Below are 13,428 nucleotides of genomic sequence, written 5' to 3'. Positions count from 1 at the left end.
TAGGCATGACATCTTAGGAAATGTTGTAATATCCATGTAGAATATGGGGAATAAAATAGATATATTTCAAACACTAAATAAGCCTTGCTGCATAAAATGATCAACTCTGGCCCAATGCTTGATTAGTAAACCGCTTGATTACTCTAGGAAAGTGAATGCATGTCTGGCATAAGAATGTCTGAAGAGCTGCTAAGGAAGAAATAACCATCTTTAAAAATAGCACAAACACACGCAGGAAATCATCAAGTGCTCTACACTTGTTAGCACATGAAGTGACTAAATGTTCACATAGATTTGGATGAGAATCCAAGATTTGGAGTGCTATTTATAGAAATGCTTTACTAAAGAAATAGTGACGTCTAGAGGCCCTAGTTTACACTTATGGAAAAATCTTGGAGTATTCACGGGATGAGGAAGGTACAAAAAGACAGGACTTAATACTAACTAAAGGTATTGGTTTCACAGGGATTGGCTTGGAATATTCTTCAGGCATAAATGTCCCCATAAATGTGAAGAGTCGTCACAACTGAACCAATCTTTAAAAATGCAGAGGTGACTTATGTCAGGGTAATAACAGTTCAACATTATACTGGATCTAAAACAATAGGAGATACTAGCCACTGATGCTATTATCACAAAGCATGTTATTCCACCTTAAAACAAAAAGCAAGGGCATATAAGACTTCACAATTGATACCTAAGATGCTGAAATAGATATTCCAATGTGTCAATAGCTCAGAAACCAAAAGGCTTAATAACTAAGCTTCTGCTACTATATTGGCAGTCTGTAAGGCTTCTTCCGCTGTAACTATTAGTCATGAAAGAAGAAGGCATTAACTGGCAGCACTAACAAGGAAAACAGCGTAGATGCTCTCCAGTGTATAAATAATTCCTAAACAGGGAAAAAAAGACAGTTTAAGAAGTATAACCCTATGGGGACTTAACTAGTGGAAACAATACTACTTTTTAAAGATCAATATACTGCACTCCAATTTCTTCCCCACAACTCTGCCTGCATTCTTGGAGGCCTGATGGCACCAGAGACAAGAAGGTCTCCCTAAATTATACCGAACAACAATAAAATAAAATTGCTCCCCTGAACTCCATTTTCTAGCCTACAACTCTACCTGCATTCCCAGACCTGCCTCACTAGCACAACCAGATGGCTAAAGGCCAGCATAAGAACACAGTCAACTCAGAGACATCTGGGTTGTTTCCAGGTTCTGGCTATTACGAATAAGGCTGCTACAAACATGGTTGAGCAAATGTCCCTGTTGTGTACTTGAGCCTCTTTTGGATATGTGCCTAGGAGTGGTATAGCTGGATCTTGAGGAAGCACTGTTCCTAATTGTCTGAGAAAGTGCCAGATTGATTTCCAAAATTGTTGTACAGGTTTGCATTCCCACCAGCAATGGAGGGTTGCCCTTTCTCCACAACCTTTCCAGCATGTGTTGTCACTAAACAACCCAGATGTCCCTCAGTTGAGAAATGGATACAGAAATTGTGGTACTTTTACACAATGGAATACTACTCAGCAATTAAAAACAAGGAAATCGTGAAATTTGTAGGCAAATGGTGGGACCTAGAAACAATCATCCTGAGTGAGGTATCCCAAAAGCAGAAAGACACAGATGGTACATACTCACTTATATAGACCTATAAGATAGAATAAATTTACTAAGAAAGAGGACCCAGGGTACGATGATCAATCCTCACTTAGAAAGACAAATGGAATGGAAATTGGATGTAGGAGAAAACAAGTAACAGGACAGGAGCCTACCACAGAGGGCCTCTGAAAAACTCTACCTAGCAGTGTATCAAAGCAGATGCTGAGACTCATAACCAAACCTCTGGCAGAATGCAGGGAATCAAAAAAAAGGGGGGTGGGGTGAGAGTTAATACAACCTGGAGAGGATAGGAGCACCACAAGGACCAAATATATCTGGACCCAGGGGTCTTTTATGAGACTGTTTCTTCAAACAAGGACCATGTATGGATGCAACCTAGAGCCCCTGCTCAGATGTAGCCCTTGGTAGCTCAGTATCCAAGTGGGTACCCTAATAAGGGGAACAGAGACTGTTTCTGACATGAACTCGATGGCGGGCTTTTTGACCTTCTTTCCCACCCCGCAGGCAGGAGCAGCCTTCCTAGGCCACAGAGGAGGACTTTGCACCCAGTCCTGAAGACACCTGATAAACCAGTATCAGATGTAAGGGGAGGAGGTTCTCCCTTATCAGTGGACTTGGAAAGGGGCAGGGAGGAGATGAGGGTAGGATTGGGAGGGAAAAGGGGAGTGGGATACAGCAGGGATACAAAGTTAACAAACTGTAACTAATATTAAAAAAATATTGATCCACTATTCTCTTTCTATGCCAATACCATGTGGTTTTTATTACTATTGCTCTGTAGTACAGCTTGAGATCAGGGATAGAAATACCTCCAGAAGATCTGTTATTGTACAGGATTGCTTTAGCAATCTTGGTTTTTTTTTGTTTTTCCATGTGAAATTGAGTTTTTTCAAGATTTGTAAAGAATTGTGTTGGTATTTTGATGGGAATGGCATTGAACCTATAGGTTGCTTTTGGCAGGATGGCTATTTTCACTATGTTAATCCTACCAATCCATGAGCATGGGAGCTCTGATATCTTCTTCAATTTCTTTCTTCAGAGACTTGAAGTTTTTTTCATGCAGGTCTCTTTATACCCATTAGAATGGCTAAGATCAAAAATACAAGTGAAAACACATGCTAGGGAGGGTGTGGAGAAAGGGGAACTTTCCTCTATTGCTGGTGGGAACGCAAACTTATACAACCACTTTGGAAATCAATCAGGCGCTTTCTCAGAAAATTAGGAATAGTGCTAAGTATTGAAATACAAGATCCATTTATACCATTCCTAGGCATATATCGAAAATGTGCTCAACTATACAACTAGGACACTTGATCAACCATGTTCATAGCAGCTCTATTTTGTAATAGCCAGAATGTGAAAACAAACTAGATGTCCCTCAGCAGAGGAATGGATACAGAAAATGTGGTGCAATATTCAGTAGAACACTACTCAGCAATTAAACACAAAGAAATCATGCAATTTGCAAATCATGCAATGGTGGGAAGTCATGCAAATGATGGGAACTAGAAAACATCATCTTGAGTGAGATATCTTAGAAGCAGAAAGACGTGGTATGTGAGTACATAGTATGTACTCACTTCTAAGTCAATATTAGCTATAAAGTACAGCATAACTCTGCTATAATCAGCGGACCCAAAGAAGTTAATTAATAAGGAGGACCCAAGGAAGAATGCTTGAATCTCACTGAGGGAAAATAAAATAGACATGGGGGGAACGTGGAAGGAGGGAGCTGGGTGGGGAAAAGGGGGTGAGAAACAGGAGGAATCAAGTATGGGGGGACAGAGGGAGAAATAATTGAAAAGGAGAAGGAAATTAGTGGGGTGAATCATCTCTGGGAAGAGCTGGGATACTGGAAACTCCTTGAAATCTATGCGGGTGACCCTAGCTAAGAGTCCTAACAATAGGGGATATGGAACTAAAAAGACAGCCTCCCTGTAACCAGGCAAAATTACCAATGGAGAAATAAGGACACCAACCCAGCCACAAACGTTCAAACCAAATTTGCCCTGCCTATAACATATGCAGGGATAAAGAGCAAAGAGAAATAGAGAGAAAGGCCAAGCAATGACTGGCTCAAGCTGAGACCCATGCCATGAGAGAGAGTCTATGCCTGATGCTATTAAAAATATTCTGTTATACTTGGAGAGAAGCCCCTATCATAGCTGTCTTCTGAGAGGCCTCACCCAGGAGCTGATGGAAACAGATGTAGAGACTCACAGCCAACCATCAGGTGGAGCTCAGGTAATCTTGTGGAAGAGGAGTAGGGGGAGAATTGAATGAGCAGGAGAGGTCAAGGACACCACAATAAAACCTACAGAATCAACTAACATGGGCTCATAGGGCTCACTGAGACTGAACCACCTACCAGAGGGCATGCCTGGGAGGGACCTACCCACCCTACATATATGTAACTGATGTACAGCTTGGTCTTCATGCGGGACCCCTAACATCAGGAGCTGGGGCTGTCTCTGACTCTATTGCCTACCTTTGGATCCCTTTTTCCTAGGTTGCCTTGTCTAGGCTCAATAGAAGATGATACACCTAGTCCTTATGCAACTTGATATGCCAAGATGGGTTGATATCCACTTCTCTGAGGGGAAAGGGAAGGGAGATGAGGAAGGGGAGGGAGGATTGGAAGGACAGGAGGACCAAAAACCTCTGGTTGGGGCATAAATTAATCCATCCATTAATAAAAAAGCAATATACTTTCATAGCTTTGAGAAAACTACACAGTTTTCATTACTTATTTTTATTTTATATATACATTTGTGTTTCTACAGGTATGTATATTCACCATGCACATCCATGGTGCCCACAGAAAGCACCAGATCCCCTGGAACTGAAGTGTCAAGAAATAATGAACCACCATGTGGATGCTAGGAACTAAACCCAAGTCCTATGCAAAAGCTATCATCAAATCTCAACTTTTCCAATTATTCAATGGTGAGAATTAAGTCAACAACTATCTCATAAATACTTCTATCAATAAAAACAAACAAACAAACAAACAAACAAAAGAGCCACGTTCAAACACTCAGGCATCCTGGCCAACATGCCAGAAGTTTTATGGGAGGATCATCGACAATTCAAGGTCAACAGTGTGAGATCCTGTCTCAAAACCCCAAAACAACAACAACAACAACAAAAAATACAAAATTTCCATTTGAATTTTCAACCATGGAATTAAGGAAAATAATAAAAGCAAAAAAGTCAAGGGGTTGGGGATTTAGCTCAGTGGTAGAGCGCTTGCCTAGCAAGCTCAAGGCCCTGAGTTTGGTCCTCAGCTCTGGGGAAAACAAAACAAAACAAAACAAGGTAACTGGCACACACAACCTTTACACAATGACCAAATATATCTGGACACAAGGGTCTTTTCTAAGACTGATACTCCAACCAAGGACCATGGGTATAACCTAGAACCCAGGCTCAGAAGTAGCCTATGGCAGCTCAGTCTCCAAGTGAGTTCCCTAGTAAGGGAGCAGGGACTGTCTCTGACATGAACTCAGTGGCTGGCTCTTTAATCACCTCCCCCTGAGGAGGGAGCAGCCTTACCAGGCCACAGAGGAAGATAATGTAGCCAGTCCTGATGAGATGTGATAGGCTAGGGTCAGATGGAAGGGGAGGAAAACCTTCCCTATCAGTGGACTTAGAGAGGGGCAGGGAGGAGATGAGGGAGAAAGGATGGGATTGGGAAGAAATGAGGGAGGAGGCTACAGCTATGATACAAAGTAAATAAACTATAATTAATATAAAAAATAAAATTTTAATTAAAAAAATCAAAACACTTAGTGGGTAGCAGATTTGAAGCCTGTGTATGCTTTGTGTTCATTTGTTGTTGTTAATTCCCAAAGTAACCCAGAGTTGATGTTACACACAACTCTCTTTTAGACATGAATGTACATGGGCACAGAAAACTCTCAGCAACTTTTGCAAATCACATCGCTTATGAGTAAATATTAGATTTCAAAAAAAGTAATAAAAAATGATAAACAGTGGTGAACAGAAAAAAAAATAACCTCAGACTCTATGACTGACGCTGTGGACGAGTTTCTTGAATCTCTACATAGTCACTGTGTCCCTGTCATGCAGGCTTTTGTGCCCTTGATTTTATTTTTTCTTCAGTTTCTAAAGTTGCATTGGAGTTTTTTTAGGGAACCAGAATTAATATGATTTTTCTCTGCCAATATTTCAAGCCAACTGAGCGATAAACATAGGACTAAGGCAGAATGTGGAATTAGCTGTTATCCTACGGGTAAAAAGGAAACCAGAGATTAAGTCTTAATCCAGCTAGATAGATTTCAACACAACTCTCCTCCAAAGAGAGAGAAGATGGACTCAAAATAGCTTTTGGTTTTGTATTTTTGTTTCATTTCCATCATAAAATATAGGTGTATGGCTTCACTTCTAAGGCATAGATCTCACACATTACCTTTGAGGGGTATAAGAATAAAGAGTTGTGATGAAAGTCAGGGCTATTTAGGGGAAGTGCTGCCTGTGAAAGTATATATTTCGCCAGGAACATCAAGGCAGCTGGAGTTTATAGGGGATCTGTATACTCCGGTCCCATGAGACAAGTATTTTTTTTAATTAAACATATTATACCAATGTTGTCGGATTCACAAGAAATTTATTTGAAATAAGAGATAAGATGAAAGTTTGTTGTAAAGTATGGTCCTTTATAGGATGTAAAGGATTATAATTTACATTAAAATACCTTGCAAATTAGCCGCTCCATTCTGTGTCTCCCATAAGTTTTCTTCAGTTCAGCTGTGAGACCGAACAGGAGCTCACCGAAAGGAATCACATTTATTGGGAGCCTCTAGGGTGCAAACTCGGGTTTGCATATGTTTTTAATATCAAAAACACCTTTAAATTAGCAAGTAAATATGGGGCTCAGAGCAGTCATGCAGCATGTCCAAATTGTCATAGCTAGTATAAGCAGCATTGAAAAGGCCAATAGGATGAGAAAATTGTTTGGAGATCATCCCATTACTTTTTGAATTCTCACCTTGCCAGAGGCAGATCACTAGAAACCTCATACAAATTTGATCTGCATTTGCTTATTGCGAATTGTTTCACTAATATACATATTTTAACATTAATTTCTAAATATTAGAATACATAAAATACCAAATCAATTCTTCTCTATTTGCTCAAACAAACACATTTATTGTTTTGATTTTAATAAATTTCTGTGTAATAGGCGCCTCACCTGTGGGCAGTATAGTTGTGATTCTCTCTCTCTTTTTTTTTTATTCACTTTACACCCTGGTCATAGCCACCCCACTCCTTTCCTCCCAGCCCTACCCTCTTCCATGTTAGCCCTATCTCTGCCTCCCTTACTCCTCAGAGAAGGGGAGCACCCCCCCACCATCTACCCACTCCAGCATAGCAAGTCCTATCAGGACTGATTACATCCTCTTCTCCTGTGGCTGCACTAGGGGAACATGATGGAAGAGCAGGCAACAGAGTCCATGACACACTGGGCCACCACTCCTCTTACTTGGAACCCATATGAGGACTGAGCTGCCCATCAGCTACATCTGTGGGGGTGGCCTAGGCCCAGTCCTTGGTTGGTGCTTCAGTCTCCAAGGGCCTCTCTGGACCCTGGTTAGTTAGCTCTGTTGGTATCCTTATGCAGCTCCTGTCCTCTCTCTCTGAGTCCTTCTATCCTTCACCCCCCTCTTCCACAAGACTCCCTCTGCTCCACCCAGTGTTTGGCTGCGGATCTCTGCATCTGTTTCCATCAGCTGCTGGGTGTAACCACTCAGAGGAAAGCCATGCTCGGCTCCCATCTGCAAGCACAGCAGAGTATCCTGAATAGTATCAGGGGCTGGCTGTCTCCCATAGACTGGATCGCAGGTTAAGCCAGGTGTTGGCTGAAATTTTGATGGGAACTGTGTTAAATCTGTAGATATGGCCATTTTTACTACGTTAATTCTACCAATCCATGAGCACGGGAGATCTTTTGGTCTTCTGATATATTTTTCAATTTCTTTCTTCAGAGACTTGAACTTCTTGTCATATAGGTCTTTCGCTTGGTTGGTTAGAGTTATACCAAGATGCTTCATATTTGTGGCTATTGTGAAGGGTGTTGTTTTCCTAAATTTCTTTCTCAGTCTGTATGTCATTTGCATACAGGAAGGCTACCAATTTTTTAGAGATAGTTTGGTATCCAGCCACTTTGCTGAAAAAAAAAAAGTTATTTATAGGCTGTAGGAGTTCTCTGGTAGAATTTTTTGGAGTCATATATGTATTCTATCATATCTGTGTATAGTGTTATTTTGACTTCTCTTTTTCCAATTTGTATTCCCTTGATATGCTTAGGTATGTCCCTTGTATCCCTGATCCTTCTAAGACTTTTAAATGAAAGGGTGTTGGATTTTGTCAAGTGCATCTATTGAGATGATCATACTTTTTTTCTTTCAGTTTGTTTGTATGGTAGATTTTGCTGATGGATATATATGAATGAATATATTCATCATATCCATATACGATAAATATATGAAAATATATTCACACACCCTTGCACACCTGGGATGAAACCTACTTGGTCATAGGGGATGCTATATTTTTGATGTGTTCTTGAATTTGGTTTTTTCAGCTGTGTGAAGATATCCATTGCTTGCTGGGGTTTCTGGCAGAGCCATATTGCCCTGGGTTTTGTTGATTGTATTCTTATGCTGGCCTTTAGCCATCTGGTTGTTGCTGGTGATGGCTGGTTGTTCCTAGAGCCAGCTGGGAGTTTTCAGTCTTGCAGGAGAAACCCTGCCTGGGTTGTGTGCCTGGGGCTGGATCTCTGTGTGAAGATTACAGCTTCTCTCTTCTGTTTGTGTCCGAGTTGGCAGGGGAATAGGGTGTCGTTGTTTACCTTATGTGAGCCTGTGGTCCGGCAGGTCCTCAGGTAGCTGGTAGAGCTGTGAATCATAGCTGGATCTGTGCATCTCTGGAATCCAGAGTCACTCTCATGGCGGGATTAGCCGGGAGGTCTGAGGGTGGTACTGTGGAAGTCTGGCCCTTCTCTCCAGGGAAACACTAATGGTTGCCACTTGCTGGCTTACGGTTCCTGCTCTCTAGGTAGGTTCTCAATTTCTATGTGCACTGGGCCTCACCATCTTGGAACCAGACTTTATATGCTCCTGTTGTCTGGCTGGTCCCCACAGAGGGTCGGGTAGAACCATGGACCGAAGGCTGGGGACCAGGCCGCTGATGTCCAGAGGCTGCACTGTCCTCTGGGAAGCGGGAGGAGATGATGTCCAGAGGCTGGAGTTGTGCATCCCTGGTACTCAGGAGTTGTGTTGAGGTAGGCAGAAGGTGCTGAGTGACTGTGTGTCCCTTGGGCGGGAAACTCAGAAGTTGGTGTTTTGGTATCTGTATCCAGGCTCTACCCTTGCCCCGCAGTCTCTAATCTAACTCTCATCACCACCATCTTAGAGTCCTCTCTTGGTTGTGATTCTTTAGGCTGATTACCTGGAGAAAAATGTAGGATGACAGCTGAATTAGTTCATAATTGTTCACCTCACTCAAAGATACCTTTGATCATTTGAAACCCAAAGATGACTTTTTGAGTCGCCACTATGTATGTTTATCTTCGCGTGTTTCCCCCTTGTGTTCACAGAATTCATAGTATTCATTCCATGGGTAAGAGAAACCCAGTGCTCTCTTTGGTTTCACATGAATTGCATTATTTCTTAAGGTCCCATAAAGAAGCTGCCATTTTAAAAAACAAAGCCAAAATCACTTTTACATATTTTACATATTTTAATTTTAATAATGGGATAAGTGGCAATGGTCACTTTGGGGAAATTTCAAGGAAAAAAATGTGCTTTATATGAAAAAATTTAATATGTTTTGCTAATTTTTTACATGTCTTCTTGGATTACTATATATTGACCTCTGTTCTGCTTATCCATTTTATATATTTTATGCCTAGCCCAAGAAAACACCACAAAACATGAACTGATGTGCCTATTTTTAAATAAGCAAATCAGGTTATGTGGAAGGTCATGATTTGTAAGGGATACAACAGAACTGAGTAGGGTCATTGACATTATAGCTCAGGCCTGCTCTGTTCAAATCTGTCCTCCCACCACACATGAGAAGTCTAAGAAAACAAAAAAGCATTGTTATTCATTTTCTCAGTGGAAATGGTAAAGAGTGAGTAACAAATGCAGGCAAGGTTTTTCTTTTTGAGCTTAAGTTCCAACTGAACTATGAAAACCTAGACAAATCCAAACAGGATAGTTTAGACCATGCCACTGAAATATAGTGTGGGCTTTACTTCTATGTGAGAGGCCATTGCTGTCATTAGCTTGTTTGAAATAGACCTTTTCCCTGGAAGTATTAAAATGGAAACCATGACTTTGAATACGCTAAGGTCTATTAACTACATGGCTCAAAAAAGGAAGCAAGGACAGATAGGCTGAAGGAAATGAAAGGGGGAAGGAAAACTTGCATAAATTAAAGAACTCCATGTTGTCGTAACCATAACATGAGCTGAGCTGTATGTTACAAGTACACTATATATCTGAAAGAATCCTAAAACAAACTGTCTGCCATTCTCTCTGCTTTACAGTTGTTTCTATAACCAAGCAGCTTTGCTTAATTTGTAAACTTACAATGAAAATGTCAGATTAGTGTGGGTTTTTTCACCACAGCCTAAGTATGAGAGTGTTCTGTTTAGGAGTTAAAGTCATATTTGCTAAAGGCTTTGAAATGCATGAGCACTGCCAGTTAGAAAACTAGCTTCCATCTACAGAAAGGCAGTTTTGTCTAGGAAGAACAGCATGCTAGCCTGAGCAGGTCAGTGATGCTAGTATTCAAAAACTGAGGGGGGAGCAGCCTTACCAGGCCACAGAAGATGACAATACAGCCACTCCTGATGAGATCTGATAGACTAAGATCAGAAGGAAGGAGAGGAAGACCTCCCCTATCAGTGGACTTGGGGAGGGGCATGCATGAAGAAGGGGGAGGGAGGGTGGAATTGGGAGGGGAGGAGGGAAGGAGCTTATGAGGGGATACAAAGTGAATAAAGTGTAATTAATAAAATAAAATAAAATTTTAAAAAAACAGTTATGTGGACAATATATGTCACCGTTTCTGTCATTCAGCACGTCACAAATGGCCACCAGTGCTATGACCCCACATATCTGAGTAATTGAATGTTTGTTTTCTCCATTTTAATTTGAAACTCTGGTTTTCTTAATCAGGTAATGTTGGTCACCAGCTCAATTATGACTATTGGAGTTGAGAGCAAACATTTCTCAGTGTCCCTTGACAAAGCAAAGGGTTGATTTTCCCAACAAAGGATACCGCAAAGACTGCTGATAGAAGTAGGAGAACATGATAAAAAAAATCCCTTGGATTTGGAAAGGGGCAGGGAGAAGCTGAGGGAGGGAGGGTGGGATTGGGAGGGAATAAGGGAGCAGGATACAGCTGGGACACAGAGTTAATAAAATGTAACTAATAATAATAAACAATAATTTAAAAAACTGTAAAGAAATCAAAGGGAGCTTACAATAAAGTAAACAGGACCCACGCTAATGAAACATTAATAAGATGAAGCCACTGGGCTAGACAACATAAAAATGCCAAAAGTACAGGCTTTGCCCCACAGTGGAACATCAACTTAAAGAGATAATTCTCCTAAGGATGTCCCTTTTATATTAATAGCCACTTAATTGCCTTTGTGACTTGGGGAATTAGTGTCCCAAATAGTGGCTAAACTTTCAAAGATGCCTCCAAAGTGAATTTTGATATTATGGAATTTTTCTATTGATTAATTCATGTGAAAACATAAACTCTTAAGTGATTTAAACAAGGTTTAGCAAAAATTTAATTTCCAATTTCCCAACATTCATCTTATGAAAATCACATCTTTAACTTTATAATTTTATTTTGTAAGAGATTCATTTGAAATGGCAGCAGATGTCGCCATTTAAATTATAACTATCATGGATCAGTGGATTAACATAGTGAAAATGGCCATCCTGCCAAAGGCAATCTACAGATTCAATGTAATTCCTACCAAAATACCAACACAATTCTTTGCAGAACTTGAAAGAACAATTCTCAATTTCATATGGAAAAACAAAACAAAAAAAATAGAATTATTAAAACAATCCTGTACAACAACAGGTCATCTGGAGGTATCTCCATCCCTGATCTCAAGCTGTACTACAAAGCAACAGTAGTAAAAACTGCATGGTACTGACATAGAAACAGGATAATGGATCAATTGAATAGAAGACCCAGAAATAAACTCACATACCTACAGATACTTGATTTTTCACAAAACCATACAAGCAAAAAAGACAGGATCTTCAACAAATGGTGCTGGTCTAACTGGATGTCTACATGTAGAAAAATTCAAATAGATCCATATTTATCACCCTCCACAAAACTAAAGTCCAGGAGGATCAAAGACCTCCACATAAAAGCAGACATGCTAAGCCTGTTAGAAGAAAAAGTGAGGAAGAGCCTTGACCTTATTGGCACAGGAGACAACTTCCTGAATAGAATACCAGCAGCACAGGTTCTAAGGTCAACAATCAACAAATGGGACCTCATGAAACTGAAAATCTTCTGTAAAGCAAAGGACACTGTCATCAGAACAAAATGACAGCCTACAGACTAGTAAAGGATCTATATCTGACAGAGGGCTAATGTCTAGAATATGTAAAGAACTCAAGAAGTTAAAAAGCAACAAATCAAGTAATCCAATTAAAAAATGAGGTACACAGCTAAACAGAGAATTCTCAATAGAGGGGATATCGAATGGCAGAGAAACACTTAAAGAGATGCTCAACATCCTTAGTCATTAGGGAAGTACAAATCAAAACAACCCTGAGATTTCACCTTACAACCATCAGAATGGCTAAGATCAAAAACTCAAGTGACAACAAATGCTGGAAAGGTAGTGGAGAAAGGGGAATCCTCCTCCATTCCTGGTAGGAATGTAAACTTGTACAACCACTTTGGAAGTCAGTCTGGTGCTTTCTCAGACAATTAGAAATAGATCTGGCTCAAGATCCAGTTATACCACTCCTAGGCATATATCCAAAAGATGCTCAAGTATACAGGGACATTTGCTCAACCATGTTCATAGTAGCTTTATTCATAATAGCCAAAACCTGGGAACAACCCAGATGTCCCACAACAGAGGAATGGACACAGAAATTGTGGTACATTTACAGAATGGAATACTACTCAGCAATTAAAAACAAGGAAATCATGAAATTTGCAGGCAAATGGTGGGAACTAGAAAAGATCATCCTGAATGAGGTATCCCAGAAGCAGAAAGACACACACTGTATTTACTCACTTATAAGTGGATATTAGACATATAATATACGCTAAACATACTAAAATTTGTATACCTAAAGAAGCTAAGCAAGGGGGACCCTGGGTAAGATGATCGATCAATCCTCACTCTGAAAGGCAAAAAGGACATTGGAAGAGGGAGAAAACAGAACAGGACAGGAGCCTACCACAGGTGCCTACAAAGACTCTACCCAGCAGGATATCGAAACAGATGCTGAAACTCATAGCCAAACTTTGGGCAGAGTTCAGGGAATCTAATGAAAGAAGGAAGAGATTGAAAGACCTGGAAGGGACAGGAGCTCCACAAGGAAAGCAACAGAACCAAAATATCTAGGCAAAAGGATCTTTTCTGAGACTGATAGTTCAACCAAGGACCATGCATGAAGATAAACTAGAACCCATGCAGAGATGTACCCCTTGGCAATTCAGTGTCCAAATGGGTTCCATAGTAATAGGAAGAGAGACCATCTCTGAC

This window comes from Meriones unguiculatus, chromosome 15 (assembly GCF_030254825.1).
Source record: "Meriones unguiculatus strain TT.TT164.6M chromosome 15, Bangor_MerUng_6.1, whole genome shotgun sequence".
Lineage (NCBI taxonomy): Eukaryota > Metazoa > Chordata > Mammalia > Rodentia > Muridae > Meriones > Meriones unguiculatus.
The sequence above is the reverse complement of the archived record's forward strand: the minus strand, read 5'-3'. Positions refer to the sequence as shown.